At 38.9% G+C, this 18457-nt stretch overlaps 1 protein-coding gene across 1 annotated transcript in view; it reads left to right on the forward strand.

Annotated features, from left to right (window-relative positions):
- LOC141005578 (teneurin-3-like) overlaps positions 1–18457 on the forward strand; it is a 322641-nt gene that overhangs the window by 1393 nt on the left and 302791 nt on the right. The window lies entirely within an intron of this gene.

The following is an 18457-nucleotide window of genomic DNA, read 5'->3' on the forward strand; positions in this document are numbered from 1 at the left end:
GGAGATGGGGAATGTTACCTTAATTAGGGTACCAATCAATGCGGAGGACATAATGTAAACCATTCAGGACAAACTGCTGTCAGTCATAGTTGTTGGCAAAGTGACCAAAGAAATTCAGTCCTTCGATGTCTCCTTGTGACCTGTGTTGAATCTGTCTTTCTTTTTTTAAAAAAGAAGGGTTTTGTGTGTGTGGCGGTGAAATACAGCTCTGCTGTTAGTCCTCCTGTCACAGTTTGTGGTGCGGTGGTACATAAAGAGAAAGAATTCTGTCCAGTCAGTGATCAAGGACAGACATCAGTATATATGCATTCATTAATTGTATATATTTAAAAGGCCCTATAACAACGTACATTAGTTTGATACTTAATGTTGAGGATAGGCATCTCATATTTACACCAGCAAGTGTCCTGTCAATGTTGATTTGTTCTCATTTCCTCTAGTCTTGTCCAACTTTAAGCTGATGGTAGATACTATAATGGGAACTTAAATTTATACTATAAACATTCATGTTAAGTGTTTGAGATATATTCTCGGACACACTGAGTGTATATCCCTCTTCATAACTATCTAGTTGTATTTTAAGGATTCCTTAGATAATCACAGTTTATTTGAATTCACCTCACTGTTGCCCCACATTATATACTGACTCTCTCAGTGAAGCAGAAATCCTCAGCACCATTTTTCAACAACACTGCTCAGGCTTTGTGTGTGTTCCAGTGGTATCAGTGTAACACACTGTAGTCAATATCAACCCGATGTTTCAGTCTCTCAGCGGTCTACAGGTCATTCCTTTTTCTTTTACCTCTTGCTGAAGTCTTTTTTATCTAGTTCATTCTAACTTTATTCATTCGGCTAACTCAGTAGACTTTCCTTCCCTTTAACCTTCAGATGTTGGCAGTTGTAAAGAGTTTGGATCTCAATTCAAATCCAGCATGTATAGCATAAATACACATAGATATAATAGGGCAATAATTTTCTAGTTCTAATAAGTAATACTTGTATTTTAATGAAAAATATCCTGTGTATTTGTATTTCTCTCTCTCTATATATATATATATATATTTATATATATAAACTTTGATACAATACGTTGAAAATATTGATATTTAATAACAAGTTTCATACCACAAATCTTTTTATAAAAAATAAATATAACAATGCTTTTGTGCTAGACTTGTGTTACACACAACAGCATCTAAGTGAATTTACCGCTGGAGAAGGTGGGGCTATGTGTGCACTGCAGCGGTGTGTGTGTCAACTTGCTGTCAGATAGAAGAGTGAAAAGCGTATTGGTACTGTGGAAAATGAGCACTGAAACTGTTTTAAATATTCAGAATCAAAATGTATTGATGGATAGATATTTTTTGACAACACTATACAAATATGTATATATATATATATATATATTTATATATATATATATATATATATGTATGTGTATATATATATGTATGTGTATATATATATGTATGTGTATATATATATGTATGTGTATATATATATGTATGTATATGTACATATATATATATATATATGTACATATATATATATATGTACATATATATGTGTGTGTGTGTGTGTGTGGTGGTGAGGGTTAGGGGTGGCAGGACTGTGTGCTACTCAGACACAGAAAGAGAATACGGGCTCTAGCTTTCTGCTTAATCGCTTCCAGACACAGAGATTTACATTCCATTCCGTGTGTGTGTGTGTGTGTGTGTGTGTGTGTGTGTGTGAGAGAGAGAGAGAGAGAGAGAGAGAGAGAGAGAGAGAGAGAGAGAGAGACCACACTCTCTCTCTCACACACACACACACACTCACAACCCACTGTTACTTTTTCAATTAGAAACATAAATTTCAGACACTACTGAAAGCATGCGTGTGAGTAACGAAGCAAAAGAGGAAGTAGGTGATGGATTAAAGGAATTAAACTGTCACTGTGAGAGGAAACATGCCCAAAAGACGACCATGGATGGACAGATCGTAAAGACAGGAAGGCAAAGACAATGGTAGAGAGAAGAACATGTGTAAATGATTAAGATTCCAGTGGATTCATGGGGTATGATTAGATGTCAGAGTGAGAGTAAAGTGGCAATAAATTAAATATTTTCCATCGAATGCACAAAAGGTCAAATGGCAATTCTACAATTATTTTTGCTTCTATTGGCTCAAATGTGTTTTTGCAAAGAATGGTTTGAAATCGTTGAAAAAACAATGGACTGTATGAACATCGCCTTCAATTATGGGCCTCTGGAATGCTTTGTACTGCATTGCTAAAACATTTTAAACTGAGCAAAATGCAATGTTTTGCAAATGTTTTGAAAGTGTAACATAGTAGTAGGGGAAGGATCGTTTCTCATTTTTACAGTGGATGCATCCCACCACATGCTGTGTGTAGAAAGCATGTTTAATATTTCAAACATAATGATTTGTGTATGAATGTATGCTGGTGTGTGTGTGTGTGTGTGTGTGTGTGTGTGTGTGTGTGTGTGTGTGTGTGTGTGTGTGTGTGTGTGTGTGTGTGTGTGTGTGTGTGTGTGTGTGTTTGTATGCATGTATGTACTGCATGTACACTGGGTTTGGACTTTAGACTATTCTTTATGTGAAGCACTTTCTGTCTGTTTTAAAAAGTGCTGTACAAATAAAGTTATTATTAATAATGGTGTACATGAGTGGCTCAGAACAACAGTGAGAAACTGAATGAGCCCCCTGTAATTAATTGTAAATGGTCCTTGTGCATGTGACCAATTATATTTCTGACATGTTCATCAAGGAGATTTTTTTTTGTGCACATATTTTCTTCTCTGGATGTTTTAGCAGATTAGGGGCACAGTGAGCTTCAGAACAACCGCTGCGACAGACAATGCAGCCAGTCAACCAGCACACACAGCTGCTACATTCCACTGGTGGTCACAATAATGAAAATAACACAAATAAAACTTTTTGTTAAAGTCAACACACAGCAGCACATTTTTGAACATTTTTAACAATATGATTTTTGGCACTACACTTATTGTGGCACTCATACGAAGTAAGACCTCACTCACATTTTAGAACTAGTATGAGTTCTTAATTATTTTAGTCACAGCTTGATAGAAAAAGCGTTACAGAGGATTTTGAATACTATATAATTAATGACTTGCTATTTTGACAAGTTAATAGCATTTTTTAATCACTGTGCAAACAAAGAATTTAAATGGAGCCGTGAAGTAATGACTAATTTTTTATCATTTTTTTTAAGTAATGTACTGAACTGAACAGCTTGCTTTGAATTGGCACAGAGTTTCCTCATGATATGTCAAAACACTGAGGTAGTGAGAGTTGCAAGACAATGACTGCTTTAACTGCTAGTGGTGGAATCAAGTCAAAACATTTTTTATAGGATAGTTTTCTAGTGAAAACGAATTAACTTTGTTATCAGATATAGTATTATAATTATTACTTATAGCCTGATGTTAATGTAAAAAAACCCTCATATCAAATCAATATGTAAAATATTTTAATGGCAAAGGATCATAACAGGCTCATATGGTTTGCTTTGAAACACCCACTCTGTAGAGTGTGTATGTCATTGTCCTCTTATCCACTCTTATCAATCAAGTTGTTTTCTTGTGATAAATTATCTCATTATCTCAAAAAATTAGCCCCTTGTTTTCTCGAGATAAGATAAATTAACCCGTTATTACAAGAAAACGAGTTTTGTCTCAAGGTAACGCAATAATTAACTCCTGATCTTGAGATAATGTCATAAGAAAAATAATTGCAAAAAATTATAATTGTTTTTTGTGATAAACAAACTGGCAAACAGAGCTGGCTAACAAATTAGAGTCTGGTCCGCAGCAGATTCTGCAGTGGGCACCTCCTCTCCCCGTCCATCTTTAGTTTGAAATCCATAGTAATTCAGCACATCCAGCGGAACCTTTTCTGTGTCAGGGATACTGTGGGCAAGCTGAGACCTCAGCCTTCAGGTGTCATTCTCAGGATTTTAGAATTACTTTTAGAATTAGAGGCTCCCGCTTGTTGCAATTCAAAATAAATCAATATAGGACTGTAGATTATTGAGCATTTTAAGTCACTTGCGAGGATATTCAAGATCATCCCGATAACGGAAATTTATCACGGTCCTCTCATCCCTACATCTGACACCCCACCGCCTACGACCCTTGATTCAGATGAGGTAAATCCCCCAAAAAATCCTTTAGCAGGGAAAAAAGAATACTTAATGTGGATCCATGATTATTGCCAGAGCATCACACATAATAGTCCATTTAATTTTATTGGCAATTACAGGACAATTTTGAATGATTGACCTAAACTGTAATGTTGCTAGAACGGAGCACATTTCACCAATATTTTCAAAAATTTGTTTTGATTTAAGGCAACAGTTTCAATTCAAGGATCCACCGAAATGCAGAAGCAAAGATGTGTTTTCAAAGACATGTTTTCTACATTTTCATCATATTTACAGTATAATATATAATCACTGGTGGAAACTTACAGAAGCGGATTTGGCCACTGTGAAAAATATATTTGAGTTTTGACTTTAATCTCAGAATTCTGAGAAAAAAGTCAAATAATGTTTTTACAGTGGTCCTAATCCTCTTACGTAGAAACTAGACCCAAGTGCTACTGCAGTTTGAATGTACTTATCAATATCACCTGTTCTTTATCAGTTATTGTATATCAGTAAAAATATCAACATTGTATCCACATGTGGAGTGTCATCTGGTGTTTACTACTAGTTTATTTGTGGACAGAAAAATGTTCACAGTGTTTCAGATGAAGGTTGTTTTTCTCTCTGCAAGCTTTATCAGATTATAATAGATGTATTTGCAGATTATAGGGGAGAGAGTGTGTGTGAAGGACTGACCGCTGGGGCAGACAATGTGACCAGCCAACCATTATATGACCTGCTGGATCCCACCACTGCTGCAACTGGAGGAATACACACCACATACACCCACTCTCACGCACACACACACACGCACGCACACACACACACACACACACACACACACACACACACACACACACACACCATGAGTGGGCTGTAGGAAGACTCACATTGTGTGTGTGTGTGTGTGTGTGTGTGTGTGTGTGTGTGTGTGTGTGTGTGTGTGTGTGTGTGTGTGCGCGAGTGTGAAATTATGTCTTGAGAGATTTAACCATCTTTAAAGGAACTTGACTCTCCTCAATGTCTCAGTCCTGCGCTATTCCTTTGTTTAACCCCCCCCCCAACCCTCATATATATACATTTCGCTCCATGTCTTGCTGTCGCTCTACAAATAGAGCACTATCTCCTAGCAACAAGGCCTTTGAGAGTGATGTGTGAGATAGATTGGGTGTCTGCGATGTAGGGGCCTTTGTGTGTGTGTGTGTGTGTGTGTGTGCGTGCGTGCGTGCGTGCGTGCGTGTATTTATGTTTCAAAGCTAGAAAGATGATGAAAGTCATCAGAGGAAGGACTTCACTTTGAAAGAGGAATTAAGGAATGAATGTGAGTCAGCGAGGCTTGCCCTTGTAAGAATAGTTTGTATGTGTGAGTGTGTGTGTGCATGTGTGCGTGCTTCTGTAGTAATTTTCCTGATGGACTGCATTACTCTAGATGGGGCTATTACTCAGAAAATAAAAGTTTCAATTGTTCCTAAAATACGCTGGACCAGAAAATGCACACACACGCACACACACACACACACACACACACACACACACACACACACACACACACACACACACACACACACATTAACATTAACATTATTCTTTAACAGACACAAGGATTTATAATATTTCACACACTACTCTAACTCGCAGTATAAAAGGTCCTGCTCATTTATATTTTTTGACCATATTTTTACTTTTTCTATTATTTTTCATTACATACAAGGACATTTATTGCTCGTTCATCATACGAGTGCAACCGTAATGTGTATTTATGGTGGGGTGAATGTGTGCCTATAGGTTGCTGTGGGAAAGATTGTGTGTGCACCTGATAGTGGGAATTTATATTGGTGTATGATGGACCTCATATGTCTCTGAAGGTGTTTGCGCATATTGTACTTTGCGTCTATGTCTGTATGTGTGTGTTTTTCAAACAGCTCACCCTGAGGAAGCACAGCACATTGACATTGTATTTTCTTGTGCTGCAATAGTTGTTGCCTTATTTGTAGAATTCATTTACTGGGAACTATGTCACATTTATGACATAGTAACATTAAAGCAAAACAAAAGAAAACATCTATAAATCTAATTTAAAACATGTAATTGATGTCGGAACATAAAAACTAGTTTATAACTCTTTTTTCTCATCAATATGTAGACTGATTTTTTGAATTAATGTTATATTTGTGAAATGCACAGTATGTAATTTCTGCTGATAGGGGTCACTCAATCCCCATTGCCGATGAAAATCTCTCTGACGTGACTCAGACAGGAAAGTTTCACGAACAATGTCATGTTTTAATATTTTATTAACATTATATTTAGTCATGATCAAAAGAAACGTACCGTTACCTGTAATAAACGTGGATTTCTCTGGTTTGAACATTGTTGGAAACATTTCGAATAATATGAGTAAACAACTAATAAAAAAATATAACGAAGGTCTTGTAGTTTTGATGTCAGATATCCTACATATCGTTTTATCTTTAAGTCTGTACAAGGTATGAAATGGGTGAATATTGCCAATCGGAATTTCAATTAAATGGTTAATTGATGATAAAATTGTTGCCAATTATTGTCACTCGACTCATCAACTAATTGACTAATGCTTCAGCTCTTTGTAAATGCTTTGTTTCAAAGCCCCTTATCTAGTGATGCACTATATTTATCAGCCAGCTCATTTATTTGCTATTTATTTACTGGCTATAATTAAATTATAGCTATAATGAATAATTAAATTAAATAAGCGATAATGAATCATTAAATTAATACGAAGTCAAATTGCTTTCATTGACCTAACAAGTGCAGCATCAACACACTCCGATACTGTAGGTGGCAGTATGCAGCTTAAATTGGTTTGAGATCCGTCAGAGAAGAAGATAAAGAGGAAGAAGTGCAATACCCTGTTGTCATCCTAATGATGTCAAACTGCTGCAAACAGCGTAGACTAGAGCCCACCTTGTTGTCGGGGTGTGTACATCTTTTTACAATTTCAGAGGAAGGCAACATGATTGTAATTTGCAATACATGTTCCACATGGGTCCAAGGGAGGGAAATTATTGGTATCAGCCATGAGAAACAGGTAATTATTGGTTACCTGTATCTAGGGATGTAACGGTATGAAAATTTCACACCACGGTAATAGTGACCAAAATTATCACGGTTATCGGTATACCGCGGTATTTTTAAAATGTCTTCAAAATGTTGAAAAAACACTGATACACTGATAAATTGAAATAATTTCACCAAGATTTATATTTAAATAGATTTATTATATATTAAAAGGGTTAGGGTATAAGCAGCCTGTTTTTGAAACGCGTCCTGTAATGTCTGTGTTACAGAGGTAGAATGAGATGTACTGGCAGTAGCACTCGATTGGCCAGCAGACCCTCTCTGTGAAAAAAATGAATAGAAAATGTCATTATTAATTATTACTGTCATTGTTACTTAATACTAAGGGTGCAACCAACAGATCACAAAACTCACAATCTAGATCATATCACTTTTGTGAGAAACAGGTTGGATAATCTTTTAGATCAAAACAAAAAGGATTATTGTTAAATTAATTATGAATACTCTATTTTGGCTCTTATCTCTATCTAGACACTTGTTATATTCACCATTTTAGATTATTCTTTATATATAGTCTATTCTACAAATAATCCACAAGTATTATATATTTCTGATATTACTTATATATATTGGCTGTCTGTCTCTGTCTGCTTGCTCGTCTGTGTCAATGGACTCGGTCAATCTGATTGGTCAAATGGCTGCTGAGCCACAGGTAGACGCTGCTCCGGTGAACGGAGCTGAGATGAAAGTCAGTCATCTCAGTCAGTTTGCATTCACTAACTCAGTCCACCCAGTACGTGTTTGTCTCAAATCCTCCTCACTGCAGCTCTGCATCAATATTTGGGGAATTATTAGGTCGACTTTAAAAAGTGAAATCTACAATTAATAAGCGGTTCAGATAACGTGCCAAATCACGGATCAACTTCGTTCAGTCACACCACTATCTGGTCAGTTTACATTAGTGACAACAGCAAATTAGACAGAGAAAACTCGACATACACACATCATTCACCTGAGTTTAAGGTTAATTTACCTTGCATTCGCTGAACAGTTGAGGGCGATGGTCGCGCAAATGAGTAAGTAAATTGGATGTGTTGCCGCCCCTCGCAACAACTTTCTTCTCCCAGCTCCTGCAGATAGGGCTGCCATCCTCGACCAGCTGTCCCTGAGCATTCTTATAACAACCAAAATACGCCCAGACTTCAGATTTGGTTCTCTTTGAAGGCGGAAAAATGCCTTGAGGGCCGCTACTATCACGTCCTCCCTCCGCCATGTCTTCTTCACTACAAGCGCACGTTGCACACTGAGCCTGCGTAGGGAGACTTGGATAAAGTATCTCGCGAGTTTTCCACACCGTGGTTATCGACCGCGTCGGTTACCATGGTAATTAAAACTTAAACGGTAACCTTCACCGTCGAGAATTTTACCGTGGTTTACCGTGACACCGGTAACCGTTACATCCCTACCTGTATCAACTGAAAGAAAACCCACATTGTGCATCCCCACCCTGAACTCATCTTGTCTCTGATTCAAATTTCCACTTTGTAATAAAGTTGATTTTTGAGTCTCAGTTCCAACTGGTCAAATACTGATGCTTTGGGATGGCGACTGACTCAACCTACAGTCCCAAAGTGTCAGTATTTGACCAGCTGGAAATGTGACTGAGTTTTTATCTTTGTTATTTTTGTTGCAAAGCATATCTGTATTATACACACTAAGACAACTGAAGCTTTCAATTAAAATATTTAATTTGAACACATTATTATTCATATTATTATATCATATTCGGTCCAATTTCCTTGTAACAAAAGTTGAATGGGTTGGCAGTCTGTTTGTAGTGCATCAAAAACCGTACATTAAGTAAGGGGTTTAGTAAATGTATAGAGTTGGACAATTTGTTTTGCATTTGTGAAAACTTAATTGCAGAATTTATTTGTCCTCTCGAGATAGTAAGCTATGTGACATGAATAAGGACAAAAGGAATGAACTTCTTGTTCGCCATGCTGAGTCTCTCTCCAGGTCTTTTCTGTGTTTAGCTCTGTCACAAGAGCTCCTGACCTTTTTTTCCCCCCACTTTACCCACATCAAGTCTTGTAATTCTTTCAATCATTTCAACTTTATCACTTCCTGTAGAACAACATGATATCAGTGAGGAGAGATCCCCCTTTATGGAATTTTTGCAGAAAGCTGGGAGACTCAGACTAGTTTACACAAGACTGAGCAGAAAGAAGAGAGGGAGCGGGCTGAGTGATGAGGTGCCTGCTGACTAAGTGTATCTTATCAGAGACTGAATCCAGATGGTTTGCTAACACACCTCCTTTTCATCCTCTTTACCTCTGTTGTCCCTCCTCCTCTTTGTTCCCTTCTCTGTCTTCTCTTCCTGCTCCTTCACCTCTTTTCCGATTCCCTTCATTTTTTCACCTTAAAGACCCTTTTCCCTTGAATAGTATCCAGGATTAATTTTTGAGTGATAATTCTAATGTGACTTCCACAATATAATCCTGCACCACCTCATGCCGATGATAATAAAGCCTTTATTCAAAGAGCTGGATCACTGTCAACTGCAATTGCAATGGGTGCATTACGTCATGACAGTGCTGCTGTAGCCATCATGAGGCACCACAGGAGAAAATGCTGCTGCTAAAGAAGAAGAGAAGCGGACAAATGTCAGAAAGGAGCCAGCTGCGTGATGAGATTCGAGTCTTTTTAAAATGATGTGAGTGAATGTGATGTAATCTTGTAGTTGGCTGTAGTTTCCATACAAAGTCACCCAGTAAAAGGAAAAAAAACATAACACAACTCAGATATCATCCCATTTTCATAACTAGTGCAGAGCCCTTTCACAATGTGCACGTTCAGAGCGGAAGGATTGCTTTACCTCTGGTATTGCTGTATGTATGTTTCTCAAGATCACAACAAATCACAACAAAGTAAAAATCAGATTAGGTGACCATTCGTCAGGTAGAACCACCGCTGCTGAGAGAGAGGGTTATCCCGCTCAACATGGCTCTGGGTGTAACGTAGTATAGGGCTGCAGTTAATTATTATTTTATTGATTCATAGAATTCTTTTTTTGATTTGTCAATTCATCTAATGACTAATGTATTGATTATTATTTGTAAAGAAATTTTAAATCATTAATGTAAACATTATTTTCTTATTACTTATCTTATAAAACAATTATTTTACCCCAAATACATATCTAAAACTTGTCTCATTATAAGTTCAATATTTTATTCAATCAACTAAACATCATCATATTTCCACATCACTGCTGTGTTATGATATTAATAATAACAATAGACCCCATGTGTCAGATGCCTAATCAGAAAATTCAAAAGGATTGCTGTGACACATGAATGAATTGAATCAGTAGAAACCCTTTCCCTGAACTGGAGAATCAGTAGTTTGACTCAAGTACTTGACTTAAGACTTAAAAACTTTATGATCTGGAGTAATATGCAGTAAAGATAATCAAGGGCAAATTTATTTTTGCATCAGTGTGGGGAAAAGACAATAATTTAACCAATTTACAGAACTACACTGTTGTCTCTTGATTCATTTCTCCCCTGTGTGTATGTCACCCACCAACTCAACTCAAGCCATGCAGCCCTGTCCCCACTGCCGGACAGAGCCATTTGTGCCTTTATTGAATGTTTGTGTGTCATGTGTCCAAATTGCAACAAATGCCACACTGCACATCCTCGGACCCCCAGCAATACACCCACCGCATGGAAAGATTGGATGAATGTTTCTTGAGATACGCAAAAGACATGCTTACACACATACAAACATAGAGACTATATATAATATACCTACATCTAGAATAAAAATTAGTGTGTATTGTCTTCAATAATGAGCAAAATACTAGATTATATAAATAATTAAACCTGTGAAGTAAATATTGTTATTATTAATATTACAGAAACTAAAGAGAATAATAAAACTCAGCAAACTGGGAGAACATGGTGAGAATAAGTCAGTAGTACAGTAGAGAAATATTGAGTAACTGAGTAACAGTACACACAGTCACACATAAAGGACCCTTGTATCATTTAGGGACTCCGGTCAGGTCTTATCAAGCTGCTCTGGGAAATGAAGATAGATGATGTGACAGTAAAATGAACCATGAGCACCTGGAGGTGGTGGTGAGGGGTGATTAGAGAATGTTTACCTGGGCCTGCTGCTCCCATCTCTCTCTCTTTTTCTCTCTCTCTCTCTCTCTCTGTCTCTCTGTCTCTCTCTCTCTCTCTGTGTTTCTATTGTTGGACTTCAGCGATTTGTTATATCAGTTCTCCTGTTAAGCAGGGAACCATTTCTCCTCTTTGTTTTATGATTAAAGCAAACATATCAAGCAACTGACATCTGGTGTGCTAATTTGTATTTTTCATGTAAATACTTTTTGAATGAATGGTACTGCAGTGAGAAGGGCTTAACACACCACTTCACAGCTTCAGCTACAAAAATAATGTGTTTATTTTATTTAGCATTTATCTGTCATTATAACAAAGCCTTTTTGTGCATAGCAGCTCTTTTTTTAAGTAAACAGGGTCACATAAACACACTCAAGAATAATTAGCTGTGTGAATTACATGTACATTTTCCATGTAATTTCTTTTTTACAAGTTCAGTGTAAAAGGTCAGGGTTAGGCTTATTTAATGCAAAGTTTTTCTATCAAGTTGAGTCAATTTGAAGTAAATAATCTAGTCTGCTTAAATTAAATGAATGCAGACTGAAACATAAACATACAATCATACATAAACAAGTTTATTCAGTTATTACATTTAAAGCTAAGGGGAACAGAAGCATAATGTATTTTATAGTATTATACATAAAAGTAATGCATTTCAATTAGATTATTCTGTCCTGAATAAATCACACATAGTTCTGACTCAGCATGATAGAAAAACGTTGCATTAAATGTGGCCCTATAAATTGAACTTATGTAATAGAACTAGATGGACAATTTACATCCAATTAAAATACTTTTAAGCAAATCATTTCTTTGCTTATTTTAAGTGTAAGGGGGAGCAGTTGTGCTGTTTTTAATCAAGTATATGTATCTGTGAGATTAAAGGAAAGAGTAAAGACAAAAGAAAATGGGAAATAATGACTAAAAGGTGAGGAGAGAACAGATACTATGATCAGGATGATGTATGAGAAACACTGACAAAAGTGGAGAGGACTATTGTCTCAAAGTCACTGATATTTGTATTAATCTCAGATTTGATAAGTCACAAACAAAGACATACATTTGCGGAAGCAAAGTGTGTACAAAGTGCTGCAAGAATAAACACACACACACACACTTAACCCCATGTCCTCTTTACGTTTACCCCCTCCTCCCTCCTCCTACCATTCCCTTCTTCTCCTTTACACATCCTCCTCCCTCTCTCCATCTCTTTTGTGTGGTCATGGCAAGGTCGCCATCTGAACAGGCCAGGAGGTCACAATACAGGAAATGTGTGTGTGTGTATGTATGTGTGTGTGAGACCTGTGCTGACATACGTGGTTTTGTTAATATGGTGTTTTTCACCTTAAAACAACACTAACACTGTTGTGATGATAGCTGAACCCACAGGCCAGAAGTTTCTTACTACGGTGGCCCTGAGAGCTCACAACACTGCAACTTAAGAAAACACATGCAAAAAGACAAAACACAAGCAAATTAAGAAAACATCTTCATCAATTTGACAACACATGCGCAGCATTTAGAAAACGCGCTGTAAAAACCACAACGCAACACAATAGAAAAAAGCGATGCAAAGACCACAACGCAACACATTAGAAAAAAGCGATGCAAAGACCACAACGCAACACAATAGAAAAAAGTGATGCAAAGACCACAAGCAACACATTAGAAAAAAGCGCTGCAAATAGACCGCAACACAACAGAAGTGTTTCCAGAGGACACTTAAAAGTGATGCACACGTCCAGACACGCTTGTTGTTGATGCGGATTTTGAGTCACAGCGCTATTAAGGTTCTCTTTCCATCAGTGGTGTTGAAAAATGAGATAAAAGTAAGTGTCTGGACGTGTGCATCACTTTTAAGTGTCCTCTGGAAACAAAAAAAAGAAACAAAAAAGTGTCCTCTGGAAACACTTCCGTTGCGTTGTGGTCTTTGCATCGCTTTTTTCTAATGTGTTGCGTTGTGGTCTTTGCATCGCTTTTTTCTAATGTGTTGCGTTGTGGTCTTTGCAGCGCGTTTTCTAAATGCTGCGCATGTGTTGTCAAATTGATGAAGATGTTTTCTTAATTTGCTTGTGTTTTGTCTTTTTGCATGTGTTTTCTTAAGTTGCAGTGCTGTGAGCTCTCAGGGCCACCGTATCTTACACATCTCACACACCAAAACAAACACACACACACACACCTCTCTGGCTAGTGGCTGATTGGGAAAAGAGATGACGAGATTCAAATCAAAAAGTGCTTTTCAGTTCATCACTTTTTGTGTGTTTGTGCATGTGCATGTGTGTGTCTTTATCTTTTATCAGCATTGCTTGATCAGCATAATTTCATCTACATGACCGGTGTGAAGAACAATACATACAGTATGTAAATACATCTGTGTGCAGTGTGTATTGTGAGTGCATGTCTGTCTGTGCAAGTGTGCGTTTGCTTTTTGCTTTGATGTAATTCAAGATAAATCTCCCATTCCCTCCTCTCTCTCGTCTTTTCCTCTTTTTCATTTATTTCTCTCTTCAGTACTCTGTCTCGCTTCTCCCCGATTAGCTATGTGGTGTTATCGAGAGGTGTATGTCTGACAACCTGAGGAAATGCCACAACACAGAGAGAGAAAGGGTAGGAGGGGATGGATGGATTTAGATAAAGATTATTTAGAGTGGATCTTATGCAGCAGAGTGTGGCTGACTGCTTCTGGATTTAAAGGTTCACTGCCGCAGCTACTATCTTAAAACAAAATTCCACCGTTGTGACCTTATCACTCGGATGTTCGTTCTAGGAGCTGTTTTGTCTCATTCGTCTTCTTTCATAGTTTTAAAATTTGGTAGAATGCTTTTGACAACCCTTAAACCATGGAGGTGTTACATATGAGTTTTATGTGTGGGTGAAGTAGCTTTAGAAAAACAGTATTATACTGTAGAATGTATATTATGGAGCTGTCGCATTGCCTGCTGCTATGTGGAGGCTTAAGGAGAAGTTGCTATTATTGAACTTTAATGTATAATGGCAGCTCCAAAAAGAAGCTCTTTAGTCTCTTTTATGCACACATTTCATTCACATCTCACACATTAAATCCATTCACTGAAAAAATGCAGAAGCTGTCCTGGTAAAGGTGCAAGCCTCTGTTATTTACACAAGAAAAAAACATCATTTTAGTGCACCATGACCATTCACAAAGCACCAGCAATACTGTACTGCTGCAGTAGCAGTGCATCTGTAGTATCTGAGTGTAAGAGCAGAATGCCATGCACAGTATGCCACTGGGGAGCTTCGCATCAATTTTACTACTTCTTGTAGTAGCTCAAACTGCCATAACTAATGTACTTTCACTGTGGGATTGGCTTCATATTCACTCATGACCACTTCATTGCAAAATGCTCTGAAATTAAGAGTATGCGTACCGTATACTCTTAATTTCAGTGTGAAAGTTCCTTTTGTTTTTGAGAGGATGGCATTATATCCTGCTTCACCACCAGCGTTTTATATGAAATACTGTTGCACACATTCCACTAGAATGAAAAAGATTTGTGCAGAACACAGAGGCTTGTGGTCAAATAGTTCTTGGGACATCAGGCATGAGTAAACTGATCAGTTTTGTTGCCACATGGGAAAAATCTCAATATCAACTTTTTCATGTAGTCAGTAGGCTAAAAAAAGAATAAGAGGCAGGTGTACACACGTTTGTATGCAGCACCATGTTTGTGCTTTGGTTCCAGGCAAAATGAGCTTCATTGTAAACTCATCGCTTTCTCAGTCTTAAATTGTTTTTTCAAGATCTGTCCACATTGTAAGTAGCTGTGGGATAGTGTAAGCAGCTTGCCCACAGCTACACAACCCTGCACCAACTGGACTCTTCACTCTGCCTGGGAACACTCCCTGTGACTGTGGAGGGTTATTTCAGGACCTAGCCCTGGGCTATACTTTGCAAAATGTCTTGCTCTGCCCTTTTTGCCACAAAGGAAATGGAAGCCATAACCCTTGCAGTGCTAGTGTTTTGCTCAGAGCCGCTAACCTTAGCTTTCCTCTCAGACAGATGACTGTTTTGGACTGAATGCCACCTGATGTTACGTTAAAGCATTTCAGCACCGAGGCGCTAAAACACATATCTCCCACATACAAGCTCAGATTACTGATCATGACAAATGAAAGGGAACAATGCCTTGAAATTACACAAATCTAATCTGGTATTCTGCTCTCTGAGAAACCTTGCTCTCACAGCTATGTAGTTGCAAATAGCAGGAGCACGTACACAGTGCTACTTAAACAGCTAACGGTGTTTTTATTCAACACTTGGTAACTCTTCATCTATGCAGTAAACATTTTATAAGAGTTTCACTAACAAGACCATGCCACAGTTTAACGTTAAGGTAGTTTATTTAAATTGGTAGAAGAATTTGGGAGGGTAGGAAAGGGGGGTTTGAGGTTGGTGGATGAAGCAAAGGGGGTTTGAGGTTGGTGGATGAAGGAAGGGGGGTTTGAGGTTGGTGGATGAAGGAAAGGGGTTTGAGTAGGGTTGCGGATTGGCTGGACCATCTCGGAACCAGGGAGGTTGAGACTTGGAATGGGGGTACGTCTCGTCTTTTCGTCTTTTACGTCTTTTCTGGACCATTCGTGCCCCAAAGAAGTTCGGCGATTATGACCGGATAAAGTTCATAGAGGGCAGAGTGGGGACAGTTCTGGAGGCGAACCATCTGCCACCGTAATAACCTCCGAAACCTGTCCTGTGGTTGGGTGATTCGGTCATCGTAAAAGAAAGAAATGCCGTTCCATGAAGACAGGAAATCACGCCACATTCTCGGCTCCATTTTGCAGGAGTCATCCAGGGCGACGTAATCGTGGAGGGATGGATTGGCGGAAGACAGGGATCAAAGGTGGGAGATGAAGGATCGGCCCTGGGGGATAATGTGGATGGCGTAATTGAGGTGTCTGAACAGGGAGAGAAGCTGGTGATTGGTGCAGCGGTGGGCAAGGAGGTAGTTGGATATGAACAAGGAGGTACGTAGTAGCTTTTCAGTTAGCAGTTGAGGAGGTCTGCGGTTAAGGGTAAGCGTTTCGGAATGAGGAAAACAGGTGAGACAGGTGAGACGTGGGAAGCAGGCACGAGGGGAGATACGACCTGCCCTCTGCTGGGACTGGAGGAGATTGCAGGCCTGCTGTGACAGGCAGCGCTGTGACGTCATCGGCGCGACTGGCGTCGTGGGTGCGCCGCAAGTGTGCAGCGGCTGGAGTGGAGGTGGAAGTGGAAGTTGCGATCAACGGGAAAAGCCAGGCTTTGTCGTCGGTCTGGCGGAACGGGATGTGGAGGGAAGACGAGACGGATCCGGGAGTTTCGGGTTGGCAGCTGTGTGGCCGTGGGTCGGGTGCCGGGAGGCTGGCCAGTCAGACACGCGGTGTCCGGGAGACCGGCTATCACCTGGAGTACGGCGGGGGGACTGCGACCTCTGCGTGGATGAAGTCGTGTTCGTTGTGTCTGACTGGAGCCGGTGGATGCAGAGTAGTGGACGATGCGCTGCCGGGGGACGAATGTCAGAACTTGAGACGAACGGGAGAAAAATGGTTAGGCTTGCATAGGGGTGGGCGATATGGCAAAAATATCATATCACGATTTTTTAAAAATAAAATCACGATTTCGATTTTATCACGATCTTAAATCAAAAAAAGAAAAACAGACAATTTAGGCAAAATAACCTTTCTAAACAGATTTTAATTTAAATAGTTGCAGTTTTGCCAACATGTGCAAACAATGTAAACATACTAAAAGGTAAACAACAACACTCTGTGTGTGTGTGTGTGTGTGTGTGTGTGTGTGTGTGTGTGTGTGTGTGTGTGCGCACCCGAGAGAGGCGGCAGGTGGAGGGGCTAACTGGCAGAGATGAGATTTTTTTTAAAAGCGACCAACTCCTGCGTTTGGCTTTCAGCCATGGCTCTGCATGCGGCTACCGCTACACACATAAACAAGGAGGCGGGTAAGAAAGCGTGTCACTGCCCGTAATTCGCTATGATTGGTCGGTCAGGTTGACGACGTAATACGTTTGGTGAGTCGGTGCATCAGCATAGAACTGCAATTTATAGAATGTGCCCTAGAGTCGATCCCTACGATCTCTGCACTTTGGCAGATCGTCTACACATTCTAATCCTTCACGATCTAATATCGTCATATCGCACACCCCTAGGCTTGCATAGATTTCGCAGGTGATTGAATCAGGGCAACGTAGGTGGTTGAGTTAATGCGGCACAGTTGGTTAGGTTGACGAGACGCAGACTAGTGGTCTGATTAGTGTGATGTTGCGAGTTGGCAAAAATGATAAGAAAAGTGTGAATTAGGGTGACATTTTATTTAGACCTGCTTTTTTCCACTAAATTCTGTCTGGATTATATCTATGGTTTAAGAAATGTTTACTGTCTTCTGTAAATATGTTTTTTCAGTATGCATTATGATAATTATAATGATAATGATCTTTATATAAATAAACAAATAAATACATTAACTTTATATTCATAAATAAAGATTATTTTCCTGTATTATTGGGGAGTAAGAATACCCTCAGGTGTAATCGGCACTATTTAAGGGCTGTAGCTGTGCATTATCGCTGTGCCACATGACATGACACAACAGCTGGCTTGGCGTTAAGAGAGGACGTTGCCAATGAGCAATATGCTGTAGGCTAGAGTGAGTTTTCAGGGACCATACTGATGTTCTGACCCATGATGATGACCGTTCATCAAGTGTACAGTAACTTAACTTATACAGTTACAACTTGCGTCTGTCAGTTTGAGTTCATGGTCTCATAAAATGCATTCCCTGTTCTTCAGCTGCTTCTTTGCTTCTGACATTTCTCCTCAACACTAGACTGAATTCTGTCCCTTTATATGCAAACCAGGTGATTTGTGTTTAGAGCCATTTATAGTGAACTGTGGGTATGGTCAGGTGTAAAATTTCAGAATGACTGAGATGTATGAGTAAAAGATGTACATGGGGTTTTATAAATCTGACGAAAAGACTGTGTAACATGTCTCCTGTTTTGTGTGTACACATATTTCTACACCT

Source organism: Pagrus major, chromosome 1 (genome assembly GCF_040436345.1).
Source record: "Pagrus major chromosome 1, Pma_NU_1.0".
NCBI lineage: Eukaryota > Metazoa > Chordata > Actinopteri > Spariformes > Sparidae > Pagrus > Pagrus major.